This window comes from Panthera tigris, chromosome B3 (genome assembly GCF_018350195.1).
Source record: "Panthera tigris isolate Pti1 chromosome B3, P.tigris_Pti1_mat1.1, whole genome shotgun sequence".
Taxonomy (NCBI): Eukaryota; Metazoa; Chordata; class Mammalia; order Carnivora; family Felidae; genus Panthera; species Panthera tigris.
In genome coordinates this window covers 115,220,695-115,234,719 of record NC_056665.1, presented here as the reverse complement: position 1 = coordinate 115,234,719, position 14,025 = coordinate 115,220,695, and the positions used below count along the sequence as shown (strand labels likewise).

General features: G+C 53.0%; 1 protein-coding gene across 3 annotated transcripts in view; it reads left to right on the top strand.

Annotated features, from left to right (window-relative positions):
- Nucleotides 1–4,571: 4,571 nt before the first annotated feature.
- SLC8A3 (solute carrier family 8 member A3) overlaps nucleotides 4,572–14,025 on the top strand; it is a 145,294-nt gene continuing 135,840 nt past the window's right edge. For 2 of the 3 annotated variants that reach the window (XM_042990009.1, XM_042990007.1), the window contains exon 1: nucleotides 5,411–5,494. The gene's annotated coding sequence lies outside the window, so the exon portion shown is untranslated. Of the gene's footprint in view, nucleotides 4,620–5,410; nucleotides 5,495–14,025 lie in introns of those variants that run through there. The other variant, XM_042990008.1, reaches the window with a different exon arrangement.

Here is a 14,025-nt window from a genome sequence, read left to right as displayed (position 1 = left end):
GCACTGTGGCGTATTCGTTCAGTGGAAACGCCACGCAAAGACCAGTCACAAACAGTTGCCACACACACTCTGGGTGACCCTTCCAGACATACTGTGAGCGGACACAATAGTACACATTATGCTTCCTTTTGCACAAAATCCCCAAATCACATTAAACTCAGGTAGCGTTTCAGAAGTTAGGAGAGTGGTTACCTTTGAAGACAAGGAAATGCCACTGGGTGGGACCTGAGGAGTACCTAGGACACATAATATTTATTGTTCTGGGTGATGATTCAATGAATTATAATCGCTTTGTGAAAATTCTTTGAGCTTATACTTACGACCTGTGCGCTTGTCTGTATGCGTGTTCTACTTCAGTAGACAATTTCATTAAAGGAAAACCGAAGAAAAATAATTCAGTGAAAGATTCTGGAAATATAAGTTATAAGAAGGTTACAAATTATATAACCCACAGGGAAGAATTAGATCTTACTAAACTAGCCTATTGTCAAAAATTCCTTATGAAACTTTTCTCTCTCTGACAGAGCTGCTCCAGGACTTACCTTAAGCTTCAACTTGATTGTCTGTTTCTTCCTCTCCTCAGCTACTCTCAGATTTTCTAGTCCCAGGGCCGCGGAAGGCTGGCACCTGGATACAGCGGTGCCTGAAACTAGCAGAGGTAGAGGCAGCAAAGGCAGGCAGCGCTGTTCCTTGCGATGTGCCACCAACTTGTGGAGCCCTGGGGCGTCACGGTAAATAATGGGGCATAAGAGAGAATCCACATGGCAGGCTCTCAATATTCACCATCTGCCCCATTGGGCTGCCAGCCCCTGGAGAAAGAAGGGCATCACCGCCTCCTGCATCGACACGGCTCCCTTCCCCTCCCCTTTTGAGTTCTCACTCCACTGCCACTTTCTCAATGAAGCTTCCAGGACAAACTCCCCAAGGCGCTTCAGTTAAGAAGCCAAACGGTGTCCCCTCCTTCCCTCCGCAGTCCCTTACCCTTCTCCTCTGCTTTGTTTTTTTCTCCACTGCCCCGTGTATTGTGTTCATTCATTTTTATCATCTGTCTCTTCCTTGAGAATGTAGGTTCTATGAGGGCAGGGATTTTTACCTTCACTATCTGTAGCTGTGTCCCCAGCACTTAGAATAGTATCTGGCACATCGAAGGTGTTCCACAAATATTTACGGAGTGAAAAAACACACATAAAAGTGTATAGCACAGTGTCATAGCGTGCATTCAGTAAAAGCTGGTCTCCTTCCCCCCTGCCTTTTTTTTAATTCTAAAAGTCAGGTTGTTTCAAGCTTCCAAATAACCTCAGGTAACTCCTTAAAGTTGGAATATAGCAGACACACATAGAATCAGCCAGAATACTTGGATTCTGAATTCGTCTGCTCTGGCTGCCATAACAAAATACCACAGGCTGGGTGGCTCAAACAACGGAAATATGTTTTCTCCCTCGCCGGAGGCTACAAGTCCAAGATCAAGGTGTCAGAAGGTTTTGATTTCTGCCGAAGCCTCTCTCTCGACTTGCAGATGGCTGCTTCCTGGCATGTCTTCACGTGGTATTCCCTCCCCCTGTCTGTGTCCTAATCTCCTTTTCTTATAAGAACGTCAGTCATTCCATCAGGACCCACCCTCATGACCTCATTTAACTAACTACCTCTTCACCTCACGTTCTGAAGCGCAGGAGGTTTACCAGTTCGACCTACACATTTGGGGGTGGGGGTGGGGGTGGGGGTGACCCTTCAGCCTGTAACAGTTTAGTCCTTGCTGAGCCACTGAATCCTCACATCAACCCCATGAGGTGGATGTTATTGTTATTATTACTTCTTCCATGGAACTGGTGAGGACACAGAGGCTCAGAAGGGAGGGCTGGGTTTTGTTCGCTTCGGTGTACCTAGAGGTCAGATAAACCCACACGCATCGCTCTGCCTACAGCAGTGGGTGAACGTGTGACGCTTCCCTCACCTCCTACCTTTCTACGCAGTCACACCCTGCCACAGGTGACAAGAAGAGGAGGCTCCTGGCAGTTTGTGGGTAGTTCTAAAAAAAGGACAAGACCCATTCTGTCTGTATTGTTGCCGTTGTTGTTTCAGTGAATGGGTCATGTTCCTCGAAGAAAGAGCAAGAGCTAGAAACACACAAAGAGAAGAAAACTCTAGAACAAGCAACACTAATCTCCAGGGACAGAAAGCAGATCAATGGTTGCTTGGGGGTGGGGGTGGGGGTGGGGAGGAGGGAGAACTGCAAAGGAGCTAGAAGCCTTCAGGGGGGAGATGTAAACATTCTGTATCTTGATTGCAGTTGTTGTCCTTGTATGTACTGTTGTCAAAATCCATCAAACGTGTATACTTAAAACAGGTGAATTTTTTTGTATGTAAATTATGCCTCGACACGTTTGATTTCAATAGAAAAATAAACCAGTAGGCATCTCACCACTCAAAGACAACCACCATTACCATTTTGGTATGTTTATGCTGCTGGGGCATGCGTGTGCACACACACACACACACACACACACACACACACACTCCATGTTCTGTTTTTTCTTCTCTCTCAATAACATATCATGAAAACCTTTCCATGTCAGTACGTGGAATGCTGCACTGGCATTTTTATAATGATAGAATACATCATTCCATAACATGATCGACTTCAACCAATTCTGGGGGAAAAATTAAGATGTTTCCAATTTTTCACTATTCTAAACACTACCATGAATATCCTTGTAAGTATTTGAGCACACCCTTAACTATTGCCCTAGAATAAATTTCTCCCAGTAAAATTACTGAGTCAAAAGAAGTTCACATTTTTTAAGGAATTTGATATATCTTTCAAAAGTGCCCTCCCCTAAAAGCTACACCAATTTATGCGCCCGCTGGCCATCTCTTGGTCTTGACTGTGGACAGATCAACATTGTGGATCTCCATGGAAACAGACACAAAGAAAATCCCACCAGTGACATACCCTAAAATCCTCAAACTTTAGAAATTATTAAGGGGCGCCTGGGTGGCTCAGCCGGTTGAGCACCTGGCTTTGGCTCAGGTCATGATCTTGTGGTTTGTGAGTTCAAGCTCCGTGTCGGGCTCTGTGCTGACAGCTCAGAGCCTGGAACCCGTTGGGGCACCTGGGTGGCTCAGTCGGTTGAGTGTCCGACTTCAGCTCAGGTCACGATCTTGCGGTCCGTGAGTTCGAGCCCTGCGTCAGGCTCTGGGATGGCCCAGAGCCTGGAGCCTACTTCCAATTCTGTGTCTCCCTCTCTCTCTGCCCCTCCCCTGTTCATGCTCTGTCTCTCTCTGTCTCAAAAATAAATAAATGTTAAAAAAAAAAAAAAGAAATTATTGAAACCCTACAGAGTCAGTGTCTCAGCCCTAACCACCGAACTCAAGGGCCATGAAGGTGCAGGGCTGAGATCACAAGGCTCAGTTAGGAGCACCTCCGGGACTCAACTCAGGGTGGAAGCCACCCATGATGTGCTGAAGGAACACTGAGTCAAGGGCTCAGAAAAGAACTCAAGTCGTCCTAGGCTCAGACACTTTCTAACTCCTATGCCTACTTGTCTCTTTGGACCAATCTTGTTCTAGAACTCAGGGGAGCTGGGGATCCTGGGAGTTGCACATACTGCTGTGGTTATCAGTGAAAACTCTAGTTGGTTCCACCTTATTCCAATCCTTGGCTCTGCTGTTCGTGGGCCCGGGATGGTTATTTGGCCTTTCCAAGGCTCAATTTCCTCAACAGAAACGTGGAGTTAATAATTCTACTTATCTCACAGAGTTTCACGAGGATGACATAAAATAATGCAATCAGATTCATTAGCAAGGCGCCTGGCCTTAAGGAGGTGCTGATACTTGCTAAGTATCATTCTTTTGGCCCCTCGTACTTGCTTCCGGCTGCAGAGGCCTGAGGTGAACAACTTCCCACCTTTCTGTTCCGACCCAGCACCCCTACTGCTGTCTCTCCAAAGGCCCAGCCAGCCACCAAGCTCGTTTTAGATCTGCCTAATGGCCACCGATAAACTAGATGAAACCTCATTCTTAGGGGAGGCCTGGCCATCCCTCCTGCCTCCAGGACCACGCCTGACAAATATAGAAGAAATTACAGGCATCCGATTTCAGGCTGCGTGTGTACATTTTGTCTGAGCCAAGCCCCAAACCCTACTTCTGCTGCTGCATCAAAAGACCATGTCTCCTCCAGGCTCCAGGCCCAGGGTAGGCAGCAATTTGGGACGCAGCCCCCTCTTATTTTTAGCCTTAAAAACCCAAAAGCCAACATACCAGCGCTCACCCAAGCGTCTCGCACAAGCTGTTGTTTGATTTGGGTTGAGAAAATGACAGAGTTCTGCACCAAGAACAGAAGGGAAAAAAAAAAAAAAAAAAAAAAAGAGGGGAAAAAGGGAGTTTTCTTTTCCCTCCCCTGCCAACCTCCATCCCCCCCTCAACTCCTCCCTTAGGCCTGGGTGGACCCTGCCTGGGTAATCGTCCCCTGCTATATTTAAAAACCACAGATGTGTTGGTGGAGACTTCATTTCGGAATTGCAGGCGGCGTCTCCTGAGGACAAGGGGAAAGCCGGTGCCGCGCGCCCGCCTGGCCGCCCTCCCCGCCCGCCGCCCGGAGCCCCGGACTCCGCGGAATCCAGGTCAGGACGCGCCGCCGTGTCGGGAGTGCCGCGGGCCGGGAGGCGCCCGGGCGCCGGGCTCCGGCGATTGGGTGGGTGGCCGCGGGCGAGGGCTTCCGCCCGCGTTCGGCCCCCCGGGGGCCCTCGGGCCGCGAGGCGCAGGTCCACTCGCCCGCGGCTGCTCGGGGCGCTATCTGAAAATCCCCCTCGGCGCGCGAGGATAAATATGCGCGGCTTGTCATTCGGTGCGGCTCCCTGGCTCCCAGCTGATAGGGTGACGTTCGGTTGGGAGGCTTGGAGATTGGCTTTTTGATTTGGCTTCTTGCTGCAGCTTAATGGGCAAAGCTCGCGGCTCGCCCAGAAACCAGCCCCTCCGCGCGAACCCTCCGCGCGGCGAGGCCGACACGTCCCCCGCGGTGACGGCGTGCCGGGCGGAGAGCCGGCGCGCGCCCAGCCCCGGGAAAGCCCCGGCGACGCGGCCGCGAGCCGGGGTCCCTCGGAGCCGCCAGGGCGCGCCGGGCCGCCCGCCTTCCCGCCCCTCCCGGCAGGGATCCCCCCGCTGCCGGCGGCCGGGACTCCGGGCCTCCCCGGCTCAGTTCCCGAGCCCGCGCCCCGGCCCGGGCTCCTCCGGGGGTCCTCGGCAGGGGGGTCTCCCCGCTCCTCTCCAGGCCCCCTGCCCTGGCCGCAGCCCGCGCGCCCCGCCGAAGGCTGCGAGCCCACGAGCCCCGCGGGCGGCGGCGGCGGCCGACTGACATGCCCCGGACGCGGCTGCGGCCGGCGGGCAGCCCGCGGGGGCGATGAGCCGCTGCGGCCGCTGAGCAGCCGGGCGGCGGGGCGTCGCGCACCTTCCTCTCCCCCTCGCTTGGCCACTCCGCTCCGGAGACCGAGAGGAAACGGTGAGTAATGGGGTGAGCCTCCTGCCCTTCCCCCTCGGCGGGCGGCCGAGGCTGGGGGGTTGGGGTGCCCCCCCTCCCCGGAGGGCTCTCGCTTGGGAATGCTTGTGTTAATTAAGTTATTTCTCAAGATCATTCATACGGGCTGCCTTCCTGTGGGTTTTAGTGCCTGGAGAGGTGGGGGGAGGGTGCCCCGGAAAGTGAACGTTTTGTCTGCGGAGCCCGGGGTGGGGGTGGTATTGTGGCAGAGTGTCTGGTGGGGGGGGGGTCGGGGGTGGGGGGGCAGAACGAGACGCCGGGGCATGTGTGTGCACTCGGGCGGCGGGTGCACAGCGGGGGGACCGAATGCTGCGGCGCGGGCCGGCTGCGTGTGTGCCCGTGTGCCGGCCGTGCCGGGGCGTGCGGCGCTCCCGGGGCCGTGAGTGCCCGCCGGGGTCGGGGGCTAGGAGCCGAGAGCGGTCCCCCGCGGCGCGCGCCCGCGGCCCCACACGCACGCGCGCGCCCAACCCCGGGACTCCGCGGCCGCGGGTCGGGAACCGCAGCCCCGGCGCACCGGCCCGCCGCGGCCAAGGGGGCGGGGAGAGAGAGGGCTTCTCCGGTCCTGGGCCTTCCCGACCGCGGGGGTCTGGGCGGTCCGCGGCCAGGTGTAGAGAAGGGAGGTGTGTAACTATCCCCCCCCCCCCAACACACACACACACACACGCGCGCACACACCACACGCACGCACACAGGCCCTCTTTCGGAGGCTAGCGCTGCTCTGCAGACCCTGCCTGACCTGCTCCGAGGACCTGAGCCACTGGGGGAGATGTAGAAAGCGATTTGCTCTGGGGGTGGGGGGTGGGAAGCAGTATTTCGTCTTTATTCAGTGTGTTTTATTTTTAACCGTGGAGGGAGTGGGGGGGGGTTTAAATAGAACAAATGCCTTTAATGCAGTGCCATAAATTTACCCGCTTGCTGCCCGCCTCTCTCTCTCTCTCACTCTCACTCACTCACTCGCTGGTCTTTTCTGGCGACTGTAAAACAAACCCTGAACGTTTGGTGGTTGGGGCTCCGGGGCAGAGGGTAGAAATTGGGGCAGTTCCTCAGAAGGGCAGGCAGCGAGGCTCCGAGCCCCATGATGGTCAAGAAACACCCCAGACTGGGGAGTTGTGGGTACGTGATGGGCGAGCAGCCGGCCTGCTGGTGGGGCACCGAAAGGGAACCCTCAGGGCCTCTGGCGACCTCGTGACTTGCGGCCGCGTGTGATTAATCTTCCACAGCTGTTGTGCCCCATCCACTTGAGCCGAGCGCTTGTTTACCTCGATTTTCAAATATAGCTGCTGCGCCATGCTCTTCCTGAACTAGGGGGACCCGTGCACTCTTGGGGCGCTGGCCTTCCGCCGGCCCTTCTTTGTGCCGGCCTCCCAAGTTGGAGAGGAACCTGCGTTCTTGTGCCTTGCACCTCCTCGCCCCAGGATGATTGATCCCAGAGCTGAGGGTGACTTGGTGGGGGCTGATCACCCCAGCTTACCATCTACAAGTCCTACCCGCAGCCCCCGCGCACAGGTCCACTTCCTAGCCTTTTCCTTTAAATAAAATACAGGTATTGGGCTGAGAAGAAGCAGATGGAGTGTAAAGAAATGAACTTGGCTGAAGTCCTTCTTGAGCTTGATGGAGATAGGAAGGCTGTTCATGCAGTTTTCTGTACCCAGAATGCTTTATTGTTCTCCCAGCACCCCTAAACTCCAACCCTATTCTTGTCTCATGTACTCCTCTTCCACCTCCAGCTCTTAGTTCATTGGTTACTTCTTCCAGGAAGCCTTCCAGACCTTCTCTGACTGGGCCAGCCTCTCTATACATTCATAACCTGAACCTATTATTTTGAAGTCTCTTAAAGATGCACATTAAATTTACTTACGTGATTGAGTAATGCTTGTCACACCTCTAGACAGGAAGCTGCATGAAGAGAGGGAACATGGCTCGTGTTTATTCACATCGTAACCCCAAGACTTCACACTGTGCCTGGCATGCTGTAGGCACTCAGTAAATGCTGGATGAACGAATGAACTTGAAGAGCCAAGTTATCCCTCCTCTCCGCTCCTGGTCCTCTGATCTCCACTTTGGTGTCTCTTGTACTTGCCTTCCGTGGTCTCCTGATCAGAGAAAAGAGAACAAGGATAACAAACTCACCCTGTAAAAAAAACATTTCCTTCCTTTAGGCTCCTTCCTGGGCTGGAACCCTGAAGCTGGGGGGGTGTGTTCTTGCCCCATCCCTGCCCTGTCCCTGAGCCAGTCTTTGGGCATAGTTGCTGGTATTGTCCATGGTAGTCACTGGGGCATTGTTCCCTGGTCCATCCCTGCTCCCAATCTGGATTTGGGGAAATGGGTCACACGTCTTGGCTTCCCTTTAATATACCAAGGTTAGGTGAGAAGAGAGGGCAACCCCCTTCTCACTCAAGCCTGGGGGTTTTGCCTAGAGGTTCAGATATTTGGTGAAGTTCCGAAATATATCAGTCTCCGAAAGGAAAAAGCACTCATTTATTCAATTAGTTATTTGTTCAGTAAGTATTCAACGACAGCCTACTCTGCCAGCCATTTGCCTGGTACAGAGGCAAATAAAATAGAATGGTCCTTTTCCTCATAAACACACATTCATTCCAGCAGGGATCATCAACTAGTTAACTGCAGTTACCGTATAAAGTGATTGCTTTCAGTGGAAGGTAAATCCTGGGTGTAGTGGAAGCATGTAAGGGAGATCACCTCTTCTGGGGGCTTAAGGAGGACTTCTAGGGACAGCCATCCCACAAAGAAAGGATGGGTAGGGGTTGGCTTTGGTGAAAGCAGAGAAGGGAGTGGGGAGAAAGTGTTATGACGCAGGGGATCCATATGCAAAGGCCTAACATGGATAATGGCTCTTCCAAATGACTGAAGACAGAGGGTACAATTCTGGGAGAGGGGTTTGGAGGACCCTAGGGGCCAAACCTTGAAGGGCTTGTACTCCGTGCTAAGGAATTTCACTGTTTCCAGTGGGGGCTTTAGGAAGGTTGTTAGCACTGAAGTGACTGTTCAGATTTGCATTTGGGAAGATATGTTGAGACTGGAATGTAGGGAGAGAGACCAAGGCAGAGAGTTGGGAGGCCTCAGTAGAAACTCAGTAGAAACTCTTGGGCATCTTCTGGGTGGCCTGTGAGGGAGGGGTATGGGTTCCTCATTCTGTTTTAGCCCACAAGCCGGAGCTGCTCTTCTAGGAAGACATTCCCCCATTTTCTTCAATGAGATTGGCTTGTGTTTGCTTGTCTGTGTTTTGTATGGGCACTCTAAACCCCACACTGACAAGGCGCCCTAGGGAAAAGAGAAGGAAAAGTGGCTCCAGCAGATGTAAAACACACTTCCTCGTCTACTGAGCTGCAAAGCCAGGTGATCTGCCAAAGACCTGAGATCTCTGAGGTCTGGAAGGGTAAGGAGGATTCAGATCCGTATTTGGATCCATAGACACTATTGAGCAAGATGTTTAGATGGAGAGAATCACAAGTATATGCATATGTACATGTGTATGTATATGTGTATGTGTATGTATATGTGTCGTTTTTGATAACATGGAGAGTGAATAAAGACTAATTCCAGAATCAAGGATATTTGCGGATGGTATACAGAATCACGTCTACCAAAACAGCAGCTCTGTTTCATCCTGGATGAAATGTACTGCTTTGATACTTGCCATGACAAATCATGCCTCCCTGGTCGTATGCAGGGGCGCTGGTTCATGGGGGGCCTGGATCCCGAAGTGGGACTGGAAACTGAAATCCTGCCCTGGCTTCCCTGTGGTCGTTTCTGAAACCATTTGAGAAGAGAGGCCCCTAGAGTCGGGCACTGCTACGCTCGTCCTACAGATTGAAGGCAGGCAGTGTGCACTTGGTCAGCTCTTCCTTTGCACCCGGACCTGCCCACTTCGTTCCTCACCTGCCCTGCCACTAGTCTCGGAGTAGAAAAGGTCTCCCTTCCTCTCCTGCACGGGGCCTGGCGGCCGCCCCTGCGCTGCCTTCATCAGCTTGCCTTGTGCACTTTCTCCTCCATACTGGATCCCCTCCCTCCAACTCTTAGAATGCTCAGCAAGCGCCATCTGGAAAAGAATGTCCCTCATCCAATTCCTACCCCTTCCTGCTCCCTTTCCAGCCAGCTTTCACCAAACTCTTGAAATTTTAGAGTAAACATCTGTCTCCCATCTCGTCACCTCACTCATTCACTTAGCCCCATGCTTTCCCACTTTTTGGTACCCTCTGCTCGACTGCCGTCCGCCGAGGACTTCTCACTTCCCCAGATATAGGAATTCGTTTCTGATCTCTTTCCCCGCCATCAGGTAAGATCGACAGTTCCTTCTAGACAACTCGCCCCTCTTGGCTTCCACCACACTGAGCTCTCCAGGACCCTCAGTTCTCTAGGCGGCCCCCTTGCTCTTCCTCTCCAGGGGTCTCTCCTCCCTCGCGTTCCCCTCCCCCACTGGCCCTCGGCAGTCTCCCTCAGTGGTTGGTGCCGTGATGGTGGCTCCCCGTCACTGTAGCTCTCCACGCCCAGTGTCTTGTTTCCAGCCACTTGCACGGTATCTCTGACAAGGTGCTACCTCAGCGTCTCAAACCGAGTTTCTGCTAAACTGAAATTGGCTTTGTCCTTAGAAGCTACTTCTCTTGACTTCCCACTTTCTGTTGATGGCACCATCCGACTTCCAGTCACCTTGGCTCAAAATCCCCAAGTTTATCTTTGACTCCTCTGCCTTATTTGCCTGAATATTGCTAGTGTCCGAGAAGTCCCTCCCCATCTTCTCTATCCCTACCACCCGCACCTGAGTACATCTGATAAGCTCTTATGAAATAGTAACGGTACCGGCGATAGTTACTGTTCTAGGAGTTTACCACCTGACAGATACTCGGTTGCCAAATGCTTGACTTTGATTTTCCCATTCAGTCCTTACCATACCCCATGAAGTAGTGGCTGTTATTGTTAAACTACATAAAATAGTTTCCTGACGCCGTCCCAGCTTCACCCTCCAATTCGTATTAAGACTGGTACAGCATCGGGGCGCCTGGGTGGCTCGGTAGGTTGAGCGGCCGACTTCGGCTCGGGTCGCGATCTTGCAGTGTGTGAGCTCGAGCCCCGCGTCGGGCTCTGTGCTGACAGCTCAGAGGCCTGGAGCCTGCTTCGGATTCTGTGTCTCCCGGTCTCTCTACCCCTCCCCTGCTCATGCTCTGTGTCTCTCTGTCTCTCAATAATAAGTAAACGTTTAAAAAAAAAAAAAAAAAAAGAGACTGGTACAAGAACCCCCTCCTAAAACACCCTTCTGGGCCTGCCGTTTTTCTACACAGAAACCCTGAGGGGCCTCCTGTGTTTGGCCGCTGTCCACCTGCCTGTACTCAAGGCTCTCCACGGCCTGGTTCGCCGCTGCACGTGAAGCTTCTCGCCCCACAGTTCCTATGTGGGCACCTCAGTAAACCTGTCCTTTCCTCTTCTGTGCCTTTGTTCATGGCTTCCTTCTCACCTGTTCCTCAGTGTTCCATTCCAGTGCCTCTTCCTGATGGGAAGGCTTCAGCGGAGAGCAGTCCCTTCCTCTGGATTTTAACACCGCATCTGCGGACATGCTGAAATGCAGGTGTTTTGTTTTGTTTTTCCAGGTGGCTTCCCACCCCTCTTGGACCACGTGCTTTTTCTCTCTGTCACATGCTGCGGTGGGCGTTTCAACGAATAAGGAAGGAGTGAATAAATGAATAACCTCCCTTACTTTTGAGGGGTCAGGAAAGGGGATCTGTCCCATTTATCATAAAAGAAGCCAGTGGTGAAGTCCCCGGTGTGTCTGTTATCTCACTGGGTTTCTAGAGATCAGCATGGCCAGCCAACTCAACTCTCTGGATGTGTGGCCTACACCGGGCCCCGAGCTGGTTGAGTGTCCTGATGGCCTTCGGCTGGCACTCCTGCACAGAGTCCCCTCCCCCTACAACACTGCGGGGCATTCACAGAATGACCAGTAATGCTCTAGACCCCAAATGCTCCTGCACCGCACCCCGCTTCCTTTTCCGTCCAGGAAGGCTGTGTCTGGAGCCACGCAGACTCTGCTGAGGGTCTTTGTGGGACTGCTCTGCTCGGGAGCTTTCCAGAGGCTCTGGCCACCCCCTGCCACACCAGCGTCCTCTCTCCCCTATGACGCTGGAAGAGCTGAGTTGAGCCTGTGCCTTCTGGCCCCTCAGGAGGAAGCAGTGGGGGAGTCGGCTTCGAGGGGAATCGTGACAGGAGTGGTGAGAGAGCACAGCTGACCCCCCTCCCATCCTCGGAGTCTGCCCCTGGCACCTTCTTGTTGAAGGAGGCCCAGAGTGCCCTAGAGCTGATGGTACAAGAGAACCCCCAGCCGTGGCTCAGAGAGATGATTTTGACTGCTCGCCAGAGCCCCTTTGTTCTCCATTCAGGCAATGATATGATTTAATTCCATATTTCAACATTTGAAAATTAAGAGAAATTAAATGGCATTAAAATAAATCAGGCTCCTGGAGAACGAGCCGGGGAAAAGGTACATAAAGGCAGCTAATCACCAGCTTCCCGTTGGTGCGTAGGCAGCAGGGCAGAGGGGTGGCATTCCTCTCTCCGTGGGCAACCCCAAAAGATAGAGCACGGGTGGCTTTCTCTGGGGAACAGAGAGAGGGAGGAGCAATACCCCCTCCAGCCGCCCTGGGCTTCTCACTCCCTTGACCCAGCCCTGGCAGGAGAGGTTTTCTCTTGGTCCTTTCTGAAATGACTAAACTCCTGGAGGCTTCGTGGAAGGAGCCCTCGGGGAGCCGGAGGACCAAGGTTTGCTTCCGGCTCCCTTATTAATTGGCATAGAGATTCTTGGCAATTACCTGAGCCCACACGGTTTCCTCATCTGTATGAGCGATCTCACAAAAGGATTACGTGAGACCAGGTGAGCGCGGAGGCCTTTGTAAACCGTTGGCATGTAGTGTTGGCTTAAGATCTGTAGAGCGAATGATGCACCCCACGTGTTGCTTATTGTTATGCTACACACTGTGGGATAAGGTGCCAATGGGGGGGCCGTGGTGCAGAGAAGAAATCGTGTTTAGGGATAGCCCCAGAACTGCCGTCCAAACACTGTGTGCTCTTGTTCTTTTGAAGGAAGGAAACGGACTGCCCTGTGCGGCCAGTGGCTTTAACCGTTTACCTCTCTACCCTCCAGCTTCCCAGGAGGTTTGAAGCCCCCCTCGTTGGTGCCTCTTTCCCGTATTTGCTCAGTTCTGCAGAGGCAGCATTGATCCTCTCAGCAAACACGACGCTCACTCGGCCGGACGCCGGCCGAGGCCCTGAAGATGCTGTCAGCAAGAAGGCGAACAAGAGGGACAGGTTTCCAGCTACTGTGGGGTTTATAGTCTACGATAAACCAGTAGACAGACTAACAGAAACAATGATGATTTCAGCAGGTGATACGTGCTGTAAAGAAAACGAACCATGGTGTTCCAGAGAGTGCCGGCAGGGACGCTGGGACCCCCTTTGGATAAGGCGAGGAGGGGAAAAGCCTCTGAGAAGCTGGCATCTGAGACCTGAATGATATGAAACAGTGACCCATGGGGATCTTTAGGGTAAGGGTGTTCGAAGCAGGGAGAAGAGTAAATGCAAAGGTCTTAGGGCAGGTGCGCGCCTGATGTGCTCTAGAAACCTCAGAGAACACCGCCTTCGCTACAGGGGAGTACGCAGGCAGCAAAACAAGAGTGGCAGGAGGGAAGGGCAGTAAGTTAGAAGGTGAAGGCAGAAAGGGGGTGAGGAGTTCTGCAGGGAGAGAAGGTTGCGAGGGATGGCGTGGTCTGATTGAGGTTTTAAAAAGACACTTTGGGCCGTTTTGTGGAAAGTAGACTACAAGGGAAGGGGCAAGATCGGCAGCTACGGCGGGAGTGCAGGCGAGAGGTCTAATAGCGAATCTCCAGTAGCTAGAACAGAGCGTGGCACGTTATGGGCAGTACGTTCGGGAACACAAACCCGGGCCGAACCAAAAACCTGCAGCTGTGATGGGCACACAGAGACTCTTCTCACGAACCACGAGCAGAGTCAGGCTTTTCTTGGAGTCACTCTAGGATTTGAGTTCCTCCCAATGTTTTGGATCTTTAAAAAATACTTCTAATTTTTCTAGCTGGCAGTATTTCACAGGGGCAATGTGCTCACGAGTTTGTTTTCTTGTCTGTGACACTGCGCGCTCATTCGAGACAGACGTGAGAAATCCCACTCCGCCCGCTCTGTGATGTTCTCAGCCAGTGTACGCAAATCCCCAAATCCTTTGCTCGCATTTGGATCCTGATCTTGGGAGCTTTTCTCTCCTGTCCTCCATGGCAGGGACCAGACCTGCTTCATCGCTGTGTCTCCAGAGTTTATCACAGTCTGGATGATCGAATGAGCAAATGGCGATGACGGTGACCAGGCTAGGGAGCACCCCCATGCTTTGGTTGAATTCCAGGGCCCTCCTGCTCCCTTCCTGGAGAGTCCAGGACCCTCGCTGGCCTCATTTGCTACAGGATGTCCCTAACACAAAATGT